Here is a 19,715-nt window from a genome sequence, read left to right as displayed (position 1 = left end):
GACGCCCTTATTTTTTCATTATTTTATATATATATATATATATATATATATATATATATATATATATATATATATATATATTTTTTTTTTTTTTTTTTTTTTTTTTTTTTTTTATCGCGGGATTATGACACTATGGTTCATGGGGCTATAATTTGAGGGATAGGCTTTCTTAGTCAGACCACAGGGTGCCAATAATTCATACTGGGGGCCATTGAATCCACTTACACGCCTGACAATGCCTGAAGAGTCGGCGTATTTGCAGAGCCGCGAAGAATTCGAGGAAGAGCCGAGGTTTCCAGATGGGCATAACCTTACAATTAAAGGATATTTCTCGTGAATGCGATAGAAACGGAAATATCTCTTAATTGTTGGGTTAAGTCTGTCAGAAGCGCAGGTAGCAAACTTTCAGCACCACCGGCTGTGGACAGCGCCTTTACCAAACTGCAGAAGGAAAAGAACCTGTAGAGCAGACACACAGGACTGGAACTACCCTGATGGTTTAGGGGACTTCTCTAAAACCCTCATCCGGGAGAACAAGGCTTTAGCCCACATTGTTGTTCTTCTTTTGTTTGGAGACTAAAATTAGTAATCCCACCATTCCACGTTCTTGTCAGTGGCTCACATTTAGTCTTTTATGGTTTGTGACCTGGTTTCTATTGCAGTGGAAAAATAAACACGTCTGTCTCCAAAAGTTATTGTGAAATCACACACTACCCCCACTGGCCACCTGGTGATACAGCAGCTATGGTTACGCAAAAAATCTAAAAAAAATTCTGGGTATGTTTATCCTGTGACTCAGTTAAATATTGATTCATTTACTTGTGTTTGAAACATTCATTTGTCTGTCATCTGTTTAATAAAATATTTTTGAATGTAAATGTTGATTACGTTAATATTATTATTATTATTGTTATTATTATTAGTAGTAGTAGTAGTCATAGTAGTCATAGTAGTAGTAGTCACAGTAGTAGCAGTAGCAGTAGTTTCAGTAGTAATAGTAGAAGTAATAGTAATAGTCGTTTTAGTAGTAGTAGTAGTAGTAGTAGTAGTAAGAGTAGTAGTTTTAGTAGTAGTCATAGTAGTAGTCTTAGTAGTCTTAGTAGTAGCAGTAGTAGGTTTAGTAGTAGTCATAGCAGTAGTGGTAGTAGTAGTAGTAGTAGGTTTAGTAGTAGTCGTAGTAGTTTTAGTAGTAGTAGTAGTAGTTTTAGTAGTGGTAGTAGTAGGTTTAGTAGTAGTAGTTTTAGTAGTAGTGCTAGCAGTAGTAGTAGTAGTCATAGGTTTAGTAGTAGTCGTAGTAGTTTTAGTAGTAGTTGTAGTAAAAGTAGTAGTAGCAGTAGCAGTAGGTTTAATAGTAGTCGTAGTAGTAGTAGAAGTAGTAGTAGGTTGAGTAGTAGTCATAGTAGTAGTAGTAATAGTAATAGTGGTAGTTTTAGTACCACTAGTAGTAGTAGCTTTAGTAGTAGTAGTAGGTTTAGTAGTAGTCGTAGTAGTCGTAGTAGTTTTAGTAGTAGTCGTAGTAATAGTAGTAGTAGTAGTAGTAGTAGTAGTAGCAGTAGTAGTAGTAGTAGTAGTAGGTTTAATAGTAGTCGTAGTAGTAGTAGAAGTAGTAGTAGGTTGAGTAGTAGTCATAGTAGTAGTAGTAGTAATAGTAATAGTGGTAGTTTTAGTACTACTAGTAGTAGTAGTTTAGTAGTAGCAGTTGCAGTAGTAGTAGTAGTAGTAGGTTTAATAGTAGTCGTAGTAGTAGTAGAAGTAGTAATAGGTTGAGTAGTAGTCGTAGTAGTAATAGTAATAGTGGTAGTTTTAGTAGTAGTAGTAGTAGGTTTAGTAGTAGTAGTTTTAGTAGTAGTAGTACTAGTAGTAGTTTTAGTAGTAGTACTAGTAGTAGTAGTTATTACTGACTGTTCATCAGTTCAATCATCAGAGCAGCAGAAAGGATCATCAAAGTTAGACAATAGACAAACAATAGATAGTTTTGATCACATGACACAGGAACTCAGTGTAGACTCATTCTGAGTGGATCAAAACAGAAAGATTAGCCTTGGGATTTATTTAGATATTCATCTGACAGACACCCAAAATACCATAAAATATCCATGTCACAGCAGCAGAGGAATAGATGTCTTAATTCAACTGATCCATGAAGCAAAAATACTGCACAGATATCATCATTAGCTTTTTTTTTTTCTTAAACTGGTGACTCGACTGACTTTTGCTATAGTTCTGAGAAAGACTATTTATTGTTTCCTTGCAAAATCTGCATAACACTCATAAATGTGTGCTCCTCCTGACTAATGCATGTAAGCAGTAAAACTGTCCAATAAGATATTTTTCATATGCCTCGAATGTTTGATAGCAAAAAAAAAAAAAAATTCCATGTGTTCAACGTCTTTACGATCTACAACAACACAAAACATAAAGAACATAACGTATGTGGCACTAATGTTACAAAATTCTGCTTCTGGTTCAGCTGTGGAAAAACATGCAGCTTCATATAACGGGGGCACATAAGTATAAGCAAGTGTTAGATTGTTCAACGTGCGAACCACAACCATTTATCAAACATGTTGAAAATGATGCATCTGCTCCAATATTTATTTTCTGCATATAGAAAGGTATTTATGTGATATTTCAATGCATAGCTCTGCGTGCTTCACAGTGTAAGTAGACTAGATCCATGCATTAGTAAGTAGTGAAATATCTTTCCATGGAAAGTAGGCCACCCAATGGATAATCAGCAATTTTTGATTTCTTATGCTGTTGATTCATACCTGCTGTTTTTATTCTGACCACATCCACAAATGATTAACACTAAAAATAGTTGACATATATTAGTGTTTTGTTCCTTCATTTCCATTTGTGAATACACCTCCATGGGTGTCCACATAAGTTAGCCTCAAAAGTGCCGCAAACAGTCACCGAGACATTGGCAGGTAGGTCATGCCTGCTCTCAGCGATGAAGGTGGAATTTCATTGTCACACAAACCTGAGTCATTAATGTTTATGGCCTAAGCAATGGAGTGAAAAGGAAAGACATAGTTTTCCTCCTTCTTTTTGGAAGAAGGCCAGAAAATGAATTTAGATGAAGAGGGGCTGTCAGATGCAGACTTATCAAAGCCAAAAAGAGGAAGAGAAAAGGCTACTGTTAGACATAAATGGGTAAGTGCTATTGTTAAACAGTGCCCTCTTTTAATGACCTATTCTTCAATAATTCTCTGTCATCTTAAATAATACATGGTTCTCACTAAAAGCCTTTGGCACAATCTCATGTCATAATTAATTGTTTCTATAAAATTTGTCTTTATGTGCTTGGGGTCTTCAGCTCCTTGTGATGACTAACATGTCTTGGTTTATCTTAAATTATTTTCTTATGCATGGCTTGGGGCTGTGCGTACTGCTGACTGTGGAGTGATTGCTGTTTGCTATGTAATACACATGCTTTACTCTGGTGTAACTGTTCTGTCTTCAGTGATTAGTAATACCGTTGTATAGTCACTGTGTCTGCTTTTGAATGCAGGAGCAGAAACCTTTTGTTGTTGTGTTTGTGTCCCATTTATTTCACCAGAACACACAGCAAAGGCTGAGACACGTTTCTGAAAGAATCTCTGCAGTTCTGTGCTTTTAGGTTTAAAATTGTACGCACAATAATGGGTGATAGCTGAATATCTTCCCTCCCCGTGTTGTTTGTCTTTATTTTTACTAACAAAGACAAGATTTGAAGTAGTAAAAGGCGTAAACCAAACTCTCAGTTTAATGACTTCATTAGCCTTTAGCCTTGGCTGAACATATCCAAGGTCTAAGAAAAGAAGTCGACGGCGCCAGCAGTATGCCGTCACATGTATTATAAGTCAAGATAATTAGAATAGTTACCACAGCACATATGTAGTGTAGTTTAGTGTGCAAGCAGCCTCTCATTTTACCAACAAGGAATAGCAGCATCCAATACATTAATGGTGGGTAAAGTATTTATATGGCAGTTAGTTTGTTCCAGTCATTACAGAACAGCCAGAGCGCAGCACATGACACTTGAATATTATTAGTTGAGTGGGGAGTCTGTCACTGTGTAGCTGGTCCTGTCCATCACATTGTGATCCTGGATGTAGTTATACGAGGACCCTGCACCAATTTGGAAGAGGGTTAAATTTCAGACAAGTTGAAAATCCATTCATGTCAAGCAGAAATGTGCAAGGAATAGCAATAAGTGTCTGCAGCACTAGAGGTGAATAAGCAAGACTCTCTCTTCCAAATACACAGCCTGAGGTAACATTATAGATTAATCATGTTATGGGAGAATAAGCACAACCTCCATCACAGACTCTGAATTTCAATGACTGAATTGTTGACTGCCCACATCATTATATATTTCAATGTTACACTTGCTGAAGTTGGGTGAAATATATACTAGGTAATACATAAATAAATTATCATGGTATATATGGAAAAATACATCAGTGAACAGAATGTCTAAAAATGAGTCACACTACTTGAGTCGCACTGGAGCAGCGACTTGGACAGCTGTCGGGTGCAGAGGTTTTATAGCTTCCAGACAGGTATATATTTTAGATTCAATTTTTTCATGTATGCAGTCTTCAAACACAGTTTGCCAGCTTGTTAAGATTAAATTGTGTTTCTGTTATCTGGTACATCCACATAAAAATAAGAGTTAGTTAATAATACTCCAGAAGTTTATTTTTTTTAATCAGAACTGCACAAACTTCAGTGTGGTTAAAAAAGTGTAAAGGATAGTTTTCTAGCCATTCCTCCTGCTATCATATCCCGACCAAGTGAATAGAACGCATTTGTGAAAAGGAGGTTCAGGAGGTTGTATTTGGAAGATACACAGAGAGAGGAATCCCTCTATGAAGAAAGCTGCTCTATTTTTTGTTTTGTTTTTATTTCCTCTCTAACTACGTGTCTCAGCCTCATATCAGTGTTCAAGTGGGAATGGATAGTGTGTATGTCCATTAAAAATAAAAGAGAATGTGTAGGTAATACCAAATGTTACTGTTAGTGCCACAGTCTATTATTTACACAAGTCTTTGGGCATTAAAAGTAATATGGTGTAGTTTACTTCATAGTCTGTTTGTTGTGAAACAATCCTCCATCTCACAAATAAGTCAAAATCAAAAAACCCAACACTAGTCTTCATGCTCTGTTTGTTTAGATAATGATCATCTGAAAAGAATGGCCATGAATTCATAATTTAAAAAGAACTTGTTAGCCAATGTAGTGTTCTTATTATCCACCATTAGTAGTAGCTGCTAAGTACTAATTGTGCCTGCAGGGATGCTTACAATTTATATGCCTAACAGTGACTGTTCAGCCATTTGTTTTGGGTGCCCTGAGCAGTATTATTGAACCCAGTGCATGTGTCAGCTACATTTCACTCCAGCTGTGCCTGTAAGACAGTCATTAGTGGATGGTGGTTGTTTAAAGGGGAGCCAATTAGCAGAAATATGCTCCAAAACTACCTGCGAAGAATTATGCTTTGAAAATGTTCACGAAAAAGTCAGACATTTGAGTGTATTAGTTAAAAAGAACAGGTCAATCAGATTCTCTATTAAATTCAAGTTATTTTTTATCCAGATAATATGCGCAATGAAAACACATGGACAGGTGCTGTCTGAAACTTAAAAGCTTTGCTGCGCTCCTATTATACCACATTTTTGTCACTTATTTCTGTTTGTAGCCAAACATATGTTAAATGTTTGCATTTCTGTAGCCATTTTGCCAAACAAAGGACTCCTGTAGTTTGGTCTTCGCCACCAGTAAAACAAGTACATATAGGTCAATTTTCCTGTCAGTACTGGTCCCAGTCCTGGGGCTAATGGTAGCTGCTAATGCTAATGCTAGGTGCTATATATGTATTAGGATGGGTATAATGCAGAGACTGAATTTCCCTATAGAGATAATAAAGTAGCCTGGCCAGCCATCCGTCTTTCTCAGTGAGAAATCTGTCTGGAATCATGGGGCTTGAATCCAATTACGAAGGCGGGACTAACAGGCGCTGAGTAAACCAATCACAGATAAGACAGATGTGACTCTTTTGTCAGACAAATTTAAGAATACAGGGTGTAATCTGTAACTTAATCGTGATTTTTGAATCAAACAACCAACAACAGTTGTAAAGACATTTGCAGACTTGGACCTGACATTGACTCACGACAAAGAGAAGTCGGTGCGTATGATGCATTGTGAAACACCCGCCCCCTGACTTGTGATTGGTCCAGTATAAAATAAATCGGGCATATTTCATAGCGATCGAGCCAATTCCAGGCTTATTTTTTTAGTATTGAATACACTGAGAAAACCGGATGGCTGGCCAGGCTAATAATAAAGTGAGTTAACATTTAACCTTTAAATGTTTTGAAGTCCTTAGGCCAGGGGTGCCCAACCCTGGTCCTCGAGGGCTACTATCCTGCATGTTTTAGATGTGTCCCTCTCCCAGCACACCTGACGGTCATTATCAGGCTTCTGCAGAGCCTGATGATAGGCCTATCATTTGAATCAGGTGGGTTGGAAGAGGGATACATCTAAAACATGCAGGATAGTAGCCCTCGAGGACCAGGGTTGGGCACCCCTGCCTTAGGCCATGGTCAAGAAAGTGTATAAGTAACTTATCACAGTTCAGTTACATCAAACGACAAATTTGCTTTAACTTTTTAAATTTTTTTGAAATATATATGTTTAGATATGTATATCCATTAAACTGGTAGTGAGTAATATTCACCATAATATATAAAATAAAACTCATAACAGATATTCATCTATTATTGCCACATTGGAAAAAAGGGTTAGTCTATGTTATGACCCAGGGTCATAATTTGTCTGTTTATAGGTATATGTGTTTTCTGTTTAATGTGTGTGTGTGTGTGTGTGTGTGTGTGTGTGTGTGTGTGTGTGTGTGTGTGTGTGTGTGTGTGTTCTCCCCCGTCCTGTAGGTGTGCTGTGCCCCTTTTGTGTCTGTTTGTTGCAGGAAGCAGATTGGTGAAACAAGATTGACCGGCCCCTTTAAAAATGGCCCTGGAGCTTCCGTCCTCGCTCGCTCTAGCCTCCTGCCAGCTCTCAACCCTGTGATCGTGTGTGTGTGTGGGCGTCAGTCTTCGTGTGCTCCTGCGAAATTCGATTGTATCTAGTTGTAAATAGTTTTCTTGTAAATCGAACCTTTTTCTGGTAGGGGAGGTCGGCTCTTTTGTTTTCTCGTTTTCTCCTGTTTTTGGTTAGGTAGTTAGGTAAGTTTTCTGTATTTTATTTTGGATTAGGTACGTTAGTTTGAATTGTAAAAGAAGATATTTTGTTTGTTGTTTTAGCCGCTCCCTCCCCTAACCCTTCCTTAGTTGTTTAGAAAAAATAATTGTAATAAACATTGTAAACTTTAGTTTTCGACTGACGTGTGTGCTTGGGAGCTGGGAGGGGACAAAAGTGAGCACATTATGTTCGCCCTGGTGAACCCCTAGGCCGGGGCGTAACAGTCTAAAAATCTCAAGTACCAGGAAGTGTGAGAGGCTCACGGACAAAGGAAATGGCATCTGTGGTCTGTTTCTGAGAAGTCCTATGAATATGCAAACAGCAGTGGCTCAGTGCATTCTGCAGATGAACCTCTATGTGTGTGTGTGTGTGTGTGTGTGTGTACACTTGCAAGTGATTAGTAAAACTGCACAAAAACAACTGAGTTCAAAATACATACTCCTGAAATTTCCACAACAAGGCTCCAATTTATTTATTTCTTTTCAGTATAAGGGCAGATGGAAGTGACCTGTTCTGAAACTGTACTGCAGCTGGTCACTGGGGAGAAAGTCTGTGTTTAAAGCTCACAGTAGCCTATATTTATTTTACTATACGATACAGGACAACAACAACACTCCTACTGGATGACAAAAACACCTGATTGACTAAGACAGGCAAGCTGAGTCCAAATCTGAATTCAGAATGTTTCCAGCTCATCAGGATTGTGAAATAAGCAAACATGTAAAAAAAAAAAAAAAAAAATTCCAAACTTGCCTTTAATTGTGTGTTCGCAGTTCATAGAAAATATGTGCTAAACTGGTCAGATTAATTTATATGTAAACCTAAGTGGCAGGGCTCCTCATCTTGGCTCAGAAACGTTCAAAAACATTTCAGAAAGTTGTTTTTGCACTTGGAGGTTGTGACAGTTTCCTGGAACCAAGAGTAAGTGTCCATCAGGTTTGTGTTGAGGCACCCACTTGATGGAATAGTTCACCATGCCCATCACTTACGTCACCCAAACTGGGTGGAAAAACCACGGTGTGAGTGACGGAAACGATGACATTCTGCAACTCAACCATCAATGGTCAAAAAAATAAATACATTAAGAATAGTCGGCTGTTATTTTGAAAGAAATCAGTACAAGCTGTAAATGATCATGATGGAAAAGTCAACCAGTATCACTCTGCCAAATATCAATTACTTCTTAATGACGTTGTTGTTGTTGTCAGGCTTGTTTTGATGTCATTCTAATGTATGTGTCAGCTAAATAGGCCCCTTGTTTGTCAGTTTATTTATTATTAGTTATTATCAGTAATGGAATATTTAAACATCTGCTTTCATTTGTTTCTGTGATACTAATTAATTTGCAAATTTTGTTTGTTTACTATATGTTGTCATTATTTTTATTTATTTATTTATTTTTATTGTGGTCAGTAATGGTTGGATGTCTCACTTGTTTTTGTGTGGACCCCAGGGAAAAGAGTTTTTACTGCAGTAAATAAAATACAGACTTATCATGCACACATGAATCCAAAGCTGTCATTTTGAGGGAGCTGAGATTTGAGGGGAATACTGTATCACCAATGAACTCTCCAATCAGGGATTTGATGAAAATTCAGGCTTTCAGCTTTGAATGACTTTGGACTGCAGCAAATCAACTTCAAATACTGAACGTGATCTAACTTTTGTATCACTTTTTGTAGAATTTATAAAACTAAAATAATGGTGTTATATGCTGATAATGGATATGCAGTACAGGCCAAAAGTTTGGACACACCTTCTCATTCTTTGAATTTTCTTTATTTTCATGACTATTTACATTGTAGATTCTCACTGAAGGCATCAAAACTATGAATGAACACATGTGGAATTATGTACTCAACAAAAAAGTGTGAAATGACTGAAAACATCTCTTATATTCTAGTTTCTTCAAAGTAGCCACCCTTAGCTCTGATGACTGTTTTGCACACTCTTGGCATTCTCTTGATGAGCTTCAAGAGGTAGTCACCTGAAATGGTTTCCTAACAGTCTTGAAGAAGTTCCCAGAGATGCTTGGCACTTGTTGGTCCTTTTGCCTTCACTCTGCGGTCCAGCTCACCCCAAACCATCTCGATTGGGTTCAGGTCCAGTGACTGTGGAGGCCAGGTCATCTGGCGCAGCACTCCATCACTCTCCTTCTTGGTCAAATATCCCTCACACAGCCTGGAGGTGTGTTTGGGGTCATTGTCCTGTTGAAACATAAATGATGGTCCAACTAAACGCAAACCGGATGGAATGGCATGTCACTTCAGGATGCTGTGGTAGCCATGCTGATTCAGGTTGCCTTCAATCTTGAATAAATCCCCAACAGCGTCACCAGCAAAGCACCCCCACACCATCACACCTCCCCCTCCATGCTTCACGGTGGGAACCAGGCATGTAGCATCCATCCGTTCACCTTTTCTGCGTCGCACAAAGACACGGCGGTTGGATCCAAAGATCTCAAATTTGGACTCATCAGACCAAAGCACAGATTTCCACTGGTCTAATGTCCATTCCTTGGGTTTCTTGGCCCAAATAAATCTCTTGTGTTTGTTGCCTCTCCTGAGCAGTGGTTTCCTAGCAGCTATTTGACCATGAAGGCCTGATTCACGCAGTCTCCTCTTAACAGTTGTTGTAGAGATGTGTCTGCTGCTAGAGCTCTGTGTGGTATTCATCTGGTCTCTAATCTGAGCTGCTGTTAATTTGCGATTTCTGAGGCTGGTGACTCAGATGAACTTATCTTCAGCATCAGAGGTGACTCTTGGTCTTCCTTTCCTGGGGCGGTCCTCATGTGAGCCAGTTTCGTTGTAGCGCTTGATGGTTTTTTGCGACTGCACTTGGGGACACATTCAAAGTTTTTGAAATTTTCTAGACTGACTGACCTTCATTTCTTAAAGTAATGATGGCCACTCGTTTGTCTTTACTTAGCTGATTGGTTCTCGCCATAATATGCATTCTAACAGTTGTCCAATAGGGCTGTCAGCTGTGCATCAACCTGACTTCTGCACAACACAACTGATGGTCCCAACCCCATCAATAAGGCAAGAAATTCCACTAAGTAACCCTGACAAGGCACAGCTATGAAGTGAAAACCATTTCAGGTGACTACCTCTTGATGCTCATCAAGAGAATGCCAAGGGTGTGCAAGGCAGTCATCAGAGCTAAGGGTGGCTACTTTGAAGAAACTAGAATATAAGAGATGTTTTCAGTTATTTCACACTTTTTTAAGTACATAATTCCACATGTGTTCATTCATAGTTTTGATTCCTTCAGTGAGAAACTACAATGTAAATAGTCATGAAAATAAAGAAAATGCGAAGAATGAGAAGGTGTGTCCAAACTTTTGGCCTGTACTGTATGTATGTATGCATGTACTGTATATATGTACTGTATGTAAGCATGTATGTATGTATGTATGTATGTAAGCATGTATGTAAGCATGTATGTATGCATGTATGTAAGCATGTATGTATGTATGTATGTATGTATGTATGTATGTACTGTATATATGTACTGTATGTAAGCATGTATGTATGCATCCATATATGCATGTATGTATGTATGTTTATTTATTCATTTATTTATTTAAATCAGGGTCCAGCAGACCTAATTTGCATAAAATCAGTCTTTTTTTTTTTTCTTTTTTTTTTTTTTTTGTCCTTATAGCAATATTATTTTTGACCAGTGTGATCAGTATTTATTTATAACCAACTTCAGCAACTTTGGAGGAAAACATGGTGCACTATCCATGGTGCTGAATGTTATTAAACTGAAGATTTCATGTAAGTCTGTAGGTTGATGATAATATGAAGGATAACATGAAAGCCTTATGACACTTATTTCAACATATATTAAATTAAGTAGTTTAGGTCAGAAAAATGGTCTACTTAATGAGAGTCAGATTCTTTCCTTTCTATGACATTTTGTCTGCCCTCAGCAGCAAATTCTGTGGACTTGTCAGGCATAAAAAGGGCAGATAAGCTTTTTTTCTGTGTTCAATGTGATCAATTATTGGAAAATTGAATACTGTGACCCTCTGGAAATCCTGTTGCATGAGTTACTCCCTTCATCCAACTGTGGAGTTTGACAATCTAACAAATACACAAGCAATAAGGATACAATTAGGTCTGCTACACAAATAACTGCAGATTCTGAGTAAATTAAGAGAGTACTGCAGTAAATCTGTAGATCTTTCAGTATCATTTGCAGAAAAGTGACTTTTTCTGTGATAAAAACGGAAGTAAAAGTAAAAGATTTGTTTATCTGACACTATTGACATAAGCTCTGAAGCTGTCTCTGTTGGTCAAAGCGCAAAACAGTACAACAAATAAAAGCCACGCAGACAGCCGGTCTCCAAAAATGTCAAAGTGTTTAATATGAGCGGCATCCAAATGAAGTCATAGTTGGATTTCAGTGGTTTGGAAATGTGGTATCACACAGTGAACTAACAAAGTGTCCTTCTGCTTCTGTCTGCAATCTTCCTCTCTTTTCAATCTCTGTCATGCTGTTTCAATCTGACTCTTTTCCTTTATTGTCCTCTCACTGCTACCTTCACAGATGTACTAGAAAGATCTCTCTCTCTCTCTCTCTCTCTTTTTCTCTCTCTAGCGCTGTGCATAAGAGGTAAAGATGACAAATGTCTTAGTATTCTGCTCAGTTCCAGCCCTTCTTTTAACTCTGTGGGGGTCCTCCTGTCCCTTTGCCCCCCCCAAACCTACTTTTAAGAAGTTTAAGCCCTGGGCCTAATGACAAAATCTAATACAATAAGCACTACTGAAATGAAACCAAATTGGATTTCCTTGCACTGACTCTAAATGTATGCTTTCCACTCCACTACTTGTGAAACTCCTTCTCATTTACTGAAGTTCCTATGCAGACATGTCGTTCTGGAGCTGGTTACCACTCAGAGTCAAGATTGATTAATTCTGCAGTATATCTGTCACTTTCATGCTGAATGCATTTAGGAATGTGCTTCTTTTCTTTTGTAAAAGTAGATATTATTTAAAATATGTGTATGTCTCTGCGGTCTTATTACTAGCTTCCATTTGGGTAATTATTCTTCAAATTTGGGGTATGTGACAAAGTATTCTGGTGGCATCTGATTAATTAGAATGGGATTTAATAGACCTAGCCAGGCTCTATTGGATTAATTAATTGGCAGATGATATAGTCTAGTGATGCAGGCCTATTACGTTAACTGTCACATTGCATTTGATGACAAGGTGCCAAACGATCCATTCAGTGGCACAAACATGATTGGAGTAGGATATTATCCCACGGAGGGAGGCCTTAGATCATTTTAAATACACACCACAAAGACTTAACCCATAATGACAAAGTCATGAATAGTCTGATAAATGTACATTACTTGGAGCTGTCATTCACAATAAAACGGGGCTTCCATGCAGATAGGAGCCATCAGGGAGATAGGTGCAGCACAGGCACACTGCTTTTTTTTTCCATTTACATACAATTATCTTGTGTCCTTTCAGAGTGTGCTCACTACTGAACGAAGCCGAGTACAACAGGTTTAGCTTTGACTGAAAAATTGGATGTTCAGACTCCTAAATGCATGATTATTTTTAAGCAAAACAACACGTAGCTTTAAACATGATTCATCTTCAGAGAGCATGTGGGAGATTACTTTTAAGTGACATAGCAAAGAGGAATTCTGTTGAAAATAATCTAGGCAAAAACCTAAATGGTCTTGAGGCTTTTTGTTTTTTTTGTTTTTTTTTTCATTTCTTGGTAGATGTATCCATGAATTTGTAATTCTATGTTTAGATCAATTTGTATTGAAGCACCTTTCTATAAGATACACATTTCAGCAAAGATATTGGGTGTGAATCTGAATATATTACTCTTAATAAAACAGATTCAGTCATAGTGTAAACTACAGGTGCCTTGTATTTCTGACTTGCCCTAGGCTTTTTGAGGGATAATATTTTATTTTGTCTCCATGTCTACCTTAGCTGCAGGCTACTCACTTCATGCTGACAGATGATAACAGCATTTATTCACAATGAGTGTGACAGAGAAACTGTATGGTGAAGTCTGTGTGTGTGAATCAATTTTGTATGTACAGTTTTCATTTATGATTCTGCCTTGGAAAATGTTTGATTTTAAAAGGCTTTTGTTTTTTATTACATTTGTTTGAAGCTCAAGTTTAGCAGAATACTGTGACAAGTGTTTGATCATCCTGAAGAACTGCTCTGGTAAGATCTGAGGGCTTAGTTTAGGCCATAAGGTGGCAGGTAATCAATAGAATAAATGGGTTTTCAATTTGTTTTCAAATGGCCAAATTAGTTTTAGCCTAACCCTAAGGCTCCTGGAAAAAAAAAAGCCTCCAAAGTATGGTCGTTGTTGATATTGCAAAGTAGCCAGAGCACCATAATGTTTCCCTATAGAATACAATCAATATGAAATAAATGTGAAGAAGAAATATATCTCATCAGGGCAAATATCTTCATCTATGCAGTTTGGATTTGTGTGCAAAAACACTACGGCAAGGCAGCAATATTTAATTATTTAGTAGTCTGAGGCAATGTGTGTGTGTAGATGTTGCTAAGCAGCAAGAGAAATTGTGCAAAGGGTCTACCTTTCTCCAAACCTCACTGAGTTGTAACCCTTAGTCCTCGCCTTATGAAAGCTGCCACCTGCATTTCTGCTTAAAATGGTAATGGTTTCTGTGTTTGTGTCCGTTTGTGTGAGTGTGAGAGAAAGAAGAGGAAGAGCGATAGACAGGACTGAAAGCTTTGCTGCATCTTTAAGCACTGCTGAGCCACAGTACGTCTGAGTTTATTTTAGAAGTGATGAACCCTAACTGTTTCCTGTTTTTTTGCTTGTGTGTCTGTTTGCATGTATGACAGAAGAACTGGAACCCATGTGAACCCTGCACAGTTTCATAGATTCACACACTCACAGCGATCGTCTCCTGGTGGCTAATCCCAATTGGAGCAATAATATAAACAGGTAAATTGTGAGCAGAATCTTCAAGAAGTCGACCTACACCTTGTTCTGTTTAATTGGTACGCAGTGGAATAAAGGTGGTGTGATGAGAGCTGCATGTAGATAAGTTGCTTATTACTGTTAAATGTTTTCAAAAAATAACCTTCTGACACTGATTTCAGTCATATTTCATGGTGCAGTCTAACAAGTACAACCACTTGCTCCTCGGTGAAAGAAAATTAGGCATTGGAAATTTAACAGCCCATAAAATTATCAAAGTCATTCTAATTTAATTTGATAAACTCTCAGATGTCTGTTATTCAAGCTAACAGCAAATATTCTCCTTAAAATGTTTCCATTTAAAAAGGCTGATCTGCAGAGCAAGGAGGATTATGTTCCTCTGCCCCCAAGTTTAAACCAAACACATCCAAATATTCTCTACATGCTGGGCCTTAAAGAGGCGCTGTGTAGGATTTAGCTGCATCTAGCAGAGCAGTTACAGACTGAAACCAGCTGAATTCACCATAACCTTCTCCTTCAAATGGGAGAACATGGGAGAGCCAGTGCTTTGTTTGTCTGTTCAGGGCTACTGTAGAAGCACTGAAGTATGTCACAAATAGAAGTGGCAAAGGTGGCAAAAGTACACACATTCTGTACTTAAGTAGAAGTACACCTACTTGTGTGAAAAAATCCTCTCGTAAAAGTAGAAGTACTGATTCAACTCCTTTACTTAATTAAAAGTAAAAAATTAATTCTCAGTTGTAATAAAGTACAAAAGTAAAAAGTAAAACTGCATTTTTTGTGATGAATGGAACAGTACTTATCTAACCAGGCAAAATCATAAAAGTTTCCATTTTCTAATTCCACAGTGTATGGTACTGACTAGAGTTTGGCACCAGGTCTGATACCTGACAGGTAACGCATAAAAACATGTGGGGATGGGTAAAAAAAAAAAATTCAAAAAATTTTCACGGGTAGGGGCATGGGTAAAATTAAACGAGATGCGGGCGGGTAGCAGGCAAGGAAGTGAAAAAATAAAAAAAGATTCATGGATGAAAGTAATTTGCAGGACATTTGATGATGATGATCATTAAATTTCACTGTGGTTGATCCAGAGCCGGTTTGTTTTATTTTGAAGTGAGCTTCACCTCTGTTTACATCTGACCACAGACGTCATTGAGCAGCACATATTAGAAATGTATTGATGGTGTGTGTTTTAGCCAAAAATAAAGCCCTTAAAAGTGAGTTACTGTGTAGACAGTGAGTTTCATCACAGGTCGGGTAGCAGTACTCAGCATTGCAGGTATGAGCAGAAAAGTTTTTAAAAAGTGGACCCATGCAGGACTCTGGTACTGATTCTGTGCAGGACTCTGGTACTGACACCGTGCAGGACTCTGGTACTGACCTTGTGTAGGACTCTGGTACTGGCCCTGTGCAGGACTCTGGTACTGACCCTGTGCAGGACTCTGGTACTGACACCATGCAGGACTCTGGTACTGACCCTGTGCAGGACTCTGGTACTGACACCATGCAGGACTCTGGTACTGGCCCTGTGCAGGACTCTGGTACTGACACCATGCAGGACTCTGGTACTGACCTTGTGTAGGACTCTGGTACTGGCCCTGTGCAGGACTCTGGTACTGACCCTGTGCAGGACTCTGGTACTGGCCCTGTGCAGGACTCTGGTACTGACACCATGCAGGACTCTGGTACTGACCTTGTGTAGGACTCTGGTACTGACCTTGTGTAGGACTCTGGTACTGGCCCTGTGCAGGACTCTGGTACTGACCCTGTGCAGGACTCTGGTACTGACCCTGTGCATGACTCTGGTACTGACCCTGTGCATGACTCTGGTACTGGCCCTGTGCAGGACTCTGGTACTGACACCATGCAGGACTCTGGTACTGACACCATGCAGGACTCTGGTACTGGCCCTGTGCATGACTCTGGTACTGACCCTGTGCATGACTCTGGTACTAACCCTGTGCAGGACTCTGACACTGACCTTGTGCAGGACTCTGGTACTGACACCATGCAGGACTCTGGTACTGGCCCTGTGCAGGACTCTGGTACTGACCCTGTGCAGGACTCTGGTACTAACCCTGTGCAGGTCTCTGGTACTAACCCTGTGCAGGTCTCTGGTACTGACCCTGTGCAGGTCTCTGGTACTGACCCTGGTCACAGCCTGTGCTCCTTCTCTCCTTCACACTGATTTTCCCTCTGAAGTGTCATATTTTACGTTCTGTCACATCTGTTTAATTTGGAAAAAGTAACAAACCTATTCTGAGAATACAAGGAGTATAAAGTACAGCTACTTATGCAAAAATGTAGGGAGTAAAAGTAAAAAGTTGCCAGAAAACTAAGTATTCAAGTAAAGTACAGATACCTAAAAAATCTACTTCAGTACACTACCACCTATGCTTTCAACTGATTATACACTGATGAAAATACAATTCTGAATATTATATTACCAGTGTAGTGGTAGTGGCAGTGGCACTAGCTTATCTACATTTCTTCATAAAATGATGATCATTGGCAGCTGGTCCATGCTGAAAATCAAATGGGTAAGAAGAGCTATGTAAACACATTGATTTTAGCAGTAATGTATCCAAGATAAAGAATATGCTTAACCCATAAAGACCCAAACATCCACCAGCGACCAAAATCAACTCCTGATCCAAAACTGTTTAATACCTGTTGATCCACAAATCCTGTTGATACACGTATATAATTAGAGTAAAATGCTGTTTATCATGTTTTCATGGTCATCAGATATGACCCATTTGGATGTTCAGAGGCTCCATAGTGAAAGTGGAAACGCCGTCATCTTCTACAACATTGATTCAGCAGAAAAACCCACGGAGTTGGATCAATGACAGTGGATGGAGATGATTGGTTAATGTTCAGTTAATTATGTATTTTACTGTCAAAGTCACTTTTTCTTCATTTTTCTCTGTTTTTTATATAATAACCCTCTACTTTAATTTGAGCTTTTATGAACACCAACATGATCACAGTACATTAAATCTAGGAAAATACCTCTTTTCCACTTAAAAATGCAAAAATACTGAGCTAACACAGATGATAAATCACTTAAGAAAGGTTAAATATAGAGAAAAATGAATTTGAGAACTCCAACAAAAGTAGCACTGGGTTAAATTGCTGTGATGTAATGTACTATGAAATGTCAAAGCAGACTTTAAAGGGCTGAAATGTCTTATTGTCTTGGTATGGTTAAGTTAGACCTTCAGAGATTATACTTTGATGTGTTTTAGCATCATGTCTTCATCAGGAATTTAAGCAGAACAAATGGAGAAAATAAATTATTATGATATAATATTTGTCCTATGTTCTGTAATTCATGTGATGATAAGGCTGTGTAAACTGTAGTACTTTTATCAAGTAGGTGACACGAGGCTGGAGAATTGAGGAATCTCATCTGCGTACTGATATCTGCATCATGCGACCAATTTCTTTTTTACTTTTTTTTGTCATCATGTGATTTGATGACTGCGCTGTGTTGCTTAGTCACCATAAGTTAGATACAGATGCTTTTGGGACTCCAGAATAACGGGTCCAAATCAGCATGTTGCACTTCAGTTTAGTGTCCTTCACCTCCAGGCTTTACACGGTACTGCAGAGCTCTGGTTGAGTAGCTGGTCTGTGGTCAAGTGGAGTTGTTCTGGGAATCAAGTGCTTAAATCCTGTAAAGTGCATTAACGAGCATTTTTTTTTTTTTTTTTTAGAAAACATTCTGACTGGAAATTAAAAGTAAAAAGTTGACTGGTGATGTCAAGTTAACCCATAAAGACCCAAACATCCACCGTCGACCAGATCTGATCTAAACTGTCCATCCATTAAACCTATCAGTCCATATAAATAATTAGTGTAAAATACATTTTGTCATCTTTTCATGGTAATCAGATATGACCCATTTGGATGTTCAGAGTTACCATGGAAACACTGTCATCTCCTATAACATTGATTCACCAGTGAAACCCATGGAGGTGGATCAATGATAGTGGATGGAGACACTGAACTTGAACCTATTAAGTTCAGCTAATGATATATTTTACTGAAAAGTCACTATTTCTTCATTTTTTTCTGTTTTGATATAACCTTTGAATTTACTGTGAGGTGTTACGAACATCTACATGATCAGTCAATAAAACGTAGGAAAATAGATGATTTCCACTGGAAAAAATGAAAAATTCAGAGGATAATATTATAATAAATGGTGATAAATGACTTAGGAAAGGTTAAATAGAGAGAAAAATTCATTTGGGAACTGCCACAAAAGTCACACCAGGTCCTTATGGGTTAAATTTCTTGAAGTGATCTTAAACATAGAGAATTAAATAATCATAATAAAAAATCGTAAAGGATGAGTATGTGATGTTATTAACATATACAGACATACACTCAGGTCCATAAGTATTTGTAAAATGGCTGTAATTCCTAAATGGTTAATGCAATATTTTTGTTAAACCCCTAATTTAATAATTAAAGAACATACTGAAGATAGAAATCAATTGACAGCGAGAGAAAATACATGAGTTTACCAACACAACAGAGAAACTATGTATTCAAGAGCTGAATGTGTGAATCCTCGGAGAAGCTGCTCACATTCAGGTAATTTACAAATAAGCTACACAATCATCCACAACCAAATTTAATCAATAACACTTTATCAACAGCTAAGTAGTGGATAGATGTTTTCAGTGTCGGTCTATGGGCAGTAAATCTATTCAACAGTAAAATACATAAGTAAACAAATGAAGTGCACATAAAGGGAGAGGTTTGAGTGAATAATGGAACTGAGGAAAAACAAAAAGATTATATTTCAGAAATGTTACTTGATAAGAAGGTAAAGGTTGGTTAGACAAAATGATTTCCTTTAGATGTATGAAATAAAGTTACTAGTACAGTGGGAGCATAATAATAATAATAATGTATTTTGAACCCCAATTGCAAATGATGGAATTCTAACAGTAGAAGCTTTGGATCAACATTCACAAACAACAGATCTAATGATAGTCAACAATAGACATATACAATCAATACATGTTGACATGATTCAGTATGAACATGTATGAAGTATATTGTGATGTGCTGTGTTCAGCTTCATTTAATGTGGAGTAAGTGGTAGCTAAGCTCAGTGTTTCCCAACCACTGCGCAACGGGAAATCATCAGGTGTGCTGTGGAAGATTATCTGATTTCACCTGATTGGTACTCTAAGCGAGTGGCGTGATATAGATATGTACGACTGCATGCGCCAATGATCAGCTCAACAACAACAGTCTCCTGTTTCCCCTTGCAAAGTGAAAGCAAAAGTGAACCGGCCCTAATGCAGTGTGTTCTTTTGATAAAGCCCCTCTCAGTGATGCACAGATCACCTGGTTACCCACAGGACCTGCGGATTGAGTTGGGGCGGGGAGATATGCCTCTATTATACAACAACGGACCTCAATCTGTAAGCCAAGAGATCGCTGATGCACCCCTCTCAGCTTTGTTGTTC

This window comes from Sphaeramia orbicularis, chromosome 15 (assembly GCF_902148855.1).
Source record: "Sphaeramia orbicularis chromosome 15, fSphaOr1.1, whole genome shotgun sequence".
Classification (NCBI taxonomy): domain Eukaryota; kingdom Metazoa; phylum Chordata; class Actinopteri; order Kurtiformes; family Apogonidae; genus Sphaeramia; species Sphaeramia orbicularis.
The sequence above is the reverse complement of the archived record's forward strand: the minus strand, read 5'-3'. Positions refer to the sequence as shown.